We start from the raw sequence: 6,000 nt of genomic DNA, 5'->3' as shown, positions 1-6,000 counted from the left end.
GTGATACCAGTAAGTCTCTATGACTTCAATCCAAAGAAAGCCAAACCCAGGTAAGCTCTAGAAACTCTGAAACCTCTCACTGCTTGTAGAATTGGGCTGCACATAACTTATGCTTTGCTATGCCAGCTTCCAGGGCACTCCATTCCATCCACACATATCCCACCGGAAGCCAGCATTTTGTGCCCACTGAAGATGCTTAATTCCTACTGTGATGTGTTGTTATCCACCAGCAACAATTTCCCCTCTTTGTTTCTATTTTTGCAAAACCTAATCAGTGAGGATTGGGGGCTCCACTGTAAGGCAAAAAATCTTATTGTTTAAGTAGCCTTTTTCAGATAGGCATTATTATCCTTACTTGGCCGCATGGCTTTGTTTTGTCTGCTGCATCCGTCTCCCTTTTTATTACATTTATTACCTTATTACATCTCTGTTTCTTTATATATTGTATTTTTAGAACATGATTGTATTTTATAGTCCATCTGGATTGCCGCGACCCGCCCTGAATGATGTGTAAGCGCTAGAAGGGCAGGATATAAATGTTCATATGTATTAAATAAATAAATGAAGCCCTCCCTCGGAGCAATATCTTCTTCCAGCCTGAGCTACTGTCTGTGAAATGTACAAATTGTACAATGGAAGAGAACAGCCCCAGTCACAGGGGTGGCACACAGTGGAATCTTCCTTCTGTTGAAGATGGTGCCTAACTCCCATTACCTTTAATGGGAACTAAATGCGTGCCAAGAAAAGAGTGAAGAATTTAGGCATTCAAGCATAGACAGTGAAATCAATTTAATCTCCCTAACATTTTTTATTCTGTTACAATCAGGTGGGAGGAAGTATCAAGACCAACAGCAGGAAACTGAGATTCTTGAATTTTCGTGTACCTGATAATTTAGTGGCTTTTTAGTGCTTGTCTATTAGCTTTATCTCTCTCCTCCCCCCACTCCTTAAATTGTGGGCTGTATTGTGATATGCCTCGTGAAATTGCCCATAACAAAAATGCAGTCCAGTAAACTGCTAGACCTGCCAAAATAGACTGCGCCTTACTTGCTAGAAATCCAAAAGTGCTGCATAAGAATCAAAAGCTTGTGCTTTCTTGGTTATAGATACTGATGCAGCCATCTTCAGTCTGGTGCCCTCCGGATGTTTTGGATTACAGCAAACCCAGGCTAGGGCTGTGAAGACAAAGAGGGGAGGAAATGTGGGTAGGAGCTGGATTGATTTCCCATTACTGCAATCACTAGGGCAAGAGTAGTGTCAGGAACTGGACAGAGGAGGAATGGTGGAGACCGCCTCCCAGTGGCGTCGCAACAGGGGGGCGGTGGGGGGTTAGATTATTAATAAGGCTATAGCCTTAGTCCTTTGTGTGTGTGTGTGTGTTTTGTTTTTGTTCTTAAAGACCCAACTTTTCCAACTCAGGCACAAACTCACTGGGCGGCCTTTGGCCAGTCATTAGCTCTTAGCCTTACCTTCCCAAGAGGCTCCTATTTAAGTGGATAGAGAAAAAAGTCTATTTTGAACCCCTGGGAGGAATGACATTATTCACAACTTTCCCAAAGCCAAAGGGGAAAAAATTAAAAAATTGAAGAAATTTGTGAATTATTTATATTTGCAGATTCCCTCTTCTTTGATTTGAATACATTTGTTAATTTTAGATAATTTGTTTGATGGCTTTATGATTAGTTTTGCAATATATTGTACCCATTACTTAGGACCTTCCCTTCTATCAGCACTAGGCTCCTCTTAACTTCAGTCTGGGAAGAATTTATTAAGGGCAGCTGGTATTCAGAGGTGTGGCACGAGAGCCCTATGTAGAAACTGCCATTGAATATTGCAGCAATATGAGAGCTTTAGTTTCAGATAATGGGAAAGCGTTTTGTATGTCCTGTGAACAGAGTTGCATTATAGAATATTTACCCAAGTAGTCTTTCCTAAGATTTTTGAGTAGCTTCAGGATTAATGCAGACAAGCAATGCCAAATAATAATAAATTCAGTGCTAAAAATACCTGCCAGTTTAAGTTCAGAATTAAGGCAATCTCGTATTTGGATATTAACCTTGGATATTAGCAGCCAAGGCTGCTATCTTAACAGACGTGCCTTGTGATCAACAATCATGTTGCTCAGTGTCACAAATTGTGCTTGGTCATACAGTGGTACCTCGGTTTATGAACACAATTGGTTCCAGAAGTTTGTTCATAAACTGAAGCGTTCATAAACTGAAGCGAACTTTCCCATTGAAAGTAATGGGAAGTGGATTAATCTGTTCCAGATGGTCCGCGGGGTACTTAAACTGAAGCGTTCATAAACTGAAGCGAACTTTCCCATTGAAAGTAATGGAAAGTGAATTAATCCGTTCCAGATGGTTCCGTGGCGTTCGTAAACCGAAAATTTGTAAACCGAGGTGTTCATAAACCGAGGTTCCACTGTAAATTACTCTCCATGCACACAAACCTTTACTTGATTTTTCAAGCCCAAATCCTGATGGGGAAGATAGAGTGCCTGGGACCAGCAAAGATGCCTTGTTGTCTTGGATCAGTATCACTTCATGAAATATCTGAACTTTAGGGGGCCTTGCCAGAGGAATCCTCCCATTGACCCTTGCCTGTTAGTTATGTGGGGTGGGGTCTAGAAGTTTGCAGTGTGGGATACATGATCGGCTGTGTGATGTTGTCCCCTCTTAGTTTGACTATTTGACCAGTTAAGCACCTGGCAGGCATCTCTCTCCACATGGTCTACAGCACAAATTTGTTGTGAGATTAGTTTCAGTGTTAGAAAGTGTTTGCAGGGTCCATACCTCCCAACACGTTGCAGTTGAAAACCAGGTTGTGTGACTTGTGCAAGAGCACAACACCCAAAACTGCACCTTTTTGGGTGCCGCAATCTCGCATGTTTTGGGGCACCATGCTTTTGCACGTTTGGGGCCACGATTCCCCAAAATGGGATGTCCTGATTTAATCGGGACAGTTGAGGGCTATGCAGCCATGTTAAGTGACTGCTGTGTGAGATGTGGAGAGGTGATGGGTTTGTAATGGGGTGGGGGCATGTGTACCAGCTCCAGAAGGCTGCAGATACTCACATAAGATCTCTCAGGAACTTGGATTACCACACATGATCTTGCGGGAGCAGCTCAGAGCAGGCATGCTGAATGGGCCTTGCCTCTCAGACAAGGGGGGGAGCTTAAAAGCTAGGTAACTCCAAGCAAACGTGATGTGAAAAGAGCATTTAAGCTCACCACCTGGCTTGGGACTTGCCTTGCATACTTTTAACCAGCCTGCCTTCAACCGTGTATGGTTGAAACCGTGCAAGTCTAAAGCACATAAAATGGAGGATTACTGTACTTGTTTCCATATACTTTAATGGGACAAGGAAATGTTAATGAACAGCTGATCAGAACTTCACCAAGGCAATCAAAGTGTGGGCTCCACTACAAGTCTGAATAAAGTACATCAGTAGTTTTACTTAAAAATTAGAAATAAATATATAATGTGCCGTCTTAATAACTGGAAAAAGGGATTACGTTTTCAGTACTTTTTAGCTCAATGTATCTGTGGTAATTTTTATTAGATCAGTTTAAAATTTGGTGCTTTTGTAAAGCTCATCAGGTAGGTCAGGTACACCAAATTTCAGGTTATTAGCTCAATAGATGCCATTTCTATCAGCTATACAAACTTGTTTTTGCTACTCACCGTCACTCCTGTGCTCCAATAATAATGTAGTAGCCTGAAAAATAGTTTCAGAAAAATAAATCCAGTTCAAATGATTTATTTCCTGCTGGATATTCAACATGCAATCAGTTTCTTAATACACTGCTTTAGTATCAACAATTTTTTTATTTAAAAAAAGACAAGAAAACACAACATAAACATTTCATTAACAAATAGGACTTATATGGGTCGGCATTAAAAGAGACATTTCTTGTCAATGGCAAAATTTATAGTATTCTGTGAGGTGGAAATTAATTATGTCAACCTCGTGGTTGGGGAAAGATTGATTCAGTTTTAAGAGGGCCTTGAATACACTTAACAGTGCTCTTTAAAACACTTCACATTGCAGGCTTTAAATATGATTTGATGTGTTGTAGTGTAAAACACTTTGCGGCCTTACATAACCATTTGTAGCCTTAATTATAATGTACGTGGTATACCAGTGTTTCTCAACCAGTGTGCCTCCAGATGTTTTGGGACTACAACTCCCATCATTCCTGACCATTGGTCTTGCTAGCTAGGGATGATGGGAGTTGTAGTCCCAAAACATCTGGAGGCACACTGGTTGAGAAACACTGTGGTATACCATGGGTGTAGATGTCTGAGCAAGCACCAGAGTAGTTAAAGGCACAGGTTATACCTGAGTGGTTTAACGATTAAGCCCTCTTCCCAGGGAGCCCTGGAAATTGTAGTTCTGTGAGGGGAATCGGGGTCTCCTAACAACCCTCAGCACTCTTAACAAACTACAGTTCTCAGGATTCTTTTGGCGAAGCCATGTCTGATTAAAGTGGCATGATACTCCTTCAAAGGTATAGTGCAGGTGGGGCCCATGTCTCCAAGTTAAAATACTGTACAATGGTGACAGACCCATGATGATAACACTGCTATATTTAGGGTTACACGAGATACCAACCCATAATCACAATAAATGTACTGCTTTTTTGCGACCCAGGTATCCAAGAGGAGGCCTTCAAGCCTTGCTCTGCTGAGTCTAGAATGGTGCTCCTGAGGACAAATGATTCAGCAGGGGAAACACAGCCCAGAATAAGTAAGGAGGTAGTACAAGAATACTTGGCTAGTTTAGATGTATTCAAGTCTCCAGGGCCAGATGAACTACATCCAAGAGTATTAAAAGAACTGGCAGAGGTGATTTCAGAACCACTGGCAATAATCTTTGAAAATTCCTGGAGAACAGGCGAAGTTCCAGCAGACTGGAGGAGGGCAAATGTTGTCCCTATTTTCAAAAAGGGGAAAAGAGAGGACCCAAACAATTACCGCCCAGTCAGCCTGACATCAATACCAGGAAAGATTCTAGAGCAGATCATTAAGCAAACAGTCTGTGAGCACCTAGAAAGAAACTCTGTGATCACTAAAAGTCAGCATGGGTTCCTGAAAAATAAGTCATGTCAGACTAATCTGATCTCATTTTTTGACAAAATTACAAGCCTGGTAGATGAAGGGAACGCTGTGGATGTAGCCTATCTTGATTTCAGCAAGGCCTTTGACAAGGTGCCCCATGATATTCTTGTAAAGAAGCTGGTAAAATGTGGGCTAGACAATGCTACCATTCAGTGGATTTGTAGCTGGCTTACTGACCGAACCCAAAGGGTGCTCATCAATGGCTCCTCCTCATCCTGGAGAGTAGTGACTAGTGGGGTGCCACAGGGTTCTGTCTTGGGCCCAGTCTTGTTCAACATCTTTATCAATGACTTGGATGATGGGCTTGAGGGAATCCTGAGCAAGTTTGCAGATGACACCAAATTGGGAGGGGTGGCTAACACCCCAGAGGACAGGATCACACTTCAGAATGACCTTAACAGATTAGACAACTGGGCCAAAGCAAACAAGATGAATTTTAACAAGGAGAAATGTAAAGTACTACACTTGGGCAAAAAAAATGAAAGGCACAAATACAGGATGGGAGACACCTGGCTTGAGAGCAGTACATGTGAAAAGGATCTAGGAGTTTTGGTTGACCACAAACTTGACATGAGTCAGCAGTGTGATGCAGCAGCTAAAAAAGCCAATGCAATTCTGGGCTGCATCAATAGGAGTATAGCATCTAGATCAAGGGAAGTAATAGTACCACTGTATTCTGCTCTGGTCAGACCTCACCTGGAGTATTGTGTCCAGTTCTGGGCACCACAGTTCAAGAAGGATACTGATAAGCTGGAACGTGTCCAGAAGAGGGCAACCAAAATGGTCAAAGGCCTGGAAACAATGCCTTATGAGGAACGGCTTAGGGAGCTGGGTATGTTTAGCCTGGAGAAGAGAAGGTTAAGGGGTGATATGATA

This window comes from Zootoca vivipara, chromosome 3 (assembly GCF_963506605.1).
Source record: "Zootoca vivipara chromosome 3, rZooViv1.1, whole genome shotgun sequence".
Lineage (NCBI taxonomy): Eukaryota > Metazoa > Chordata > Lepidosauria > Squamata > Lacertidae > Zootoca > Zootoca vivipara.
The sequence above is the reverse complement of the archived record's forward strand: the minus strand, read 5'-3'. Positions refer to the sequence as shown.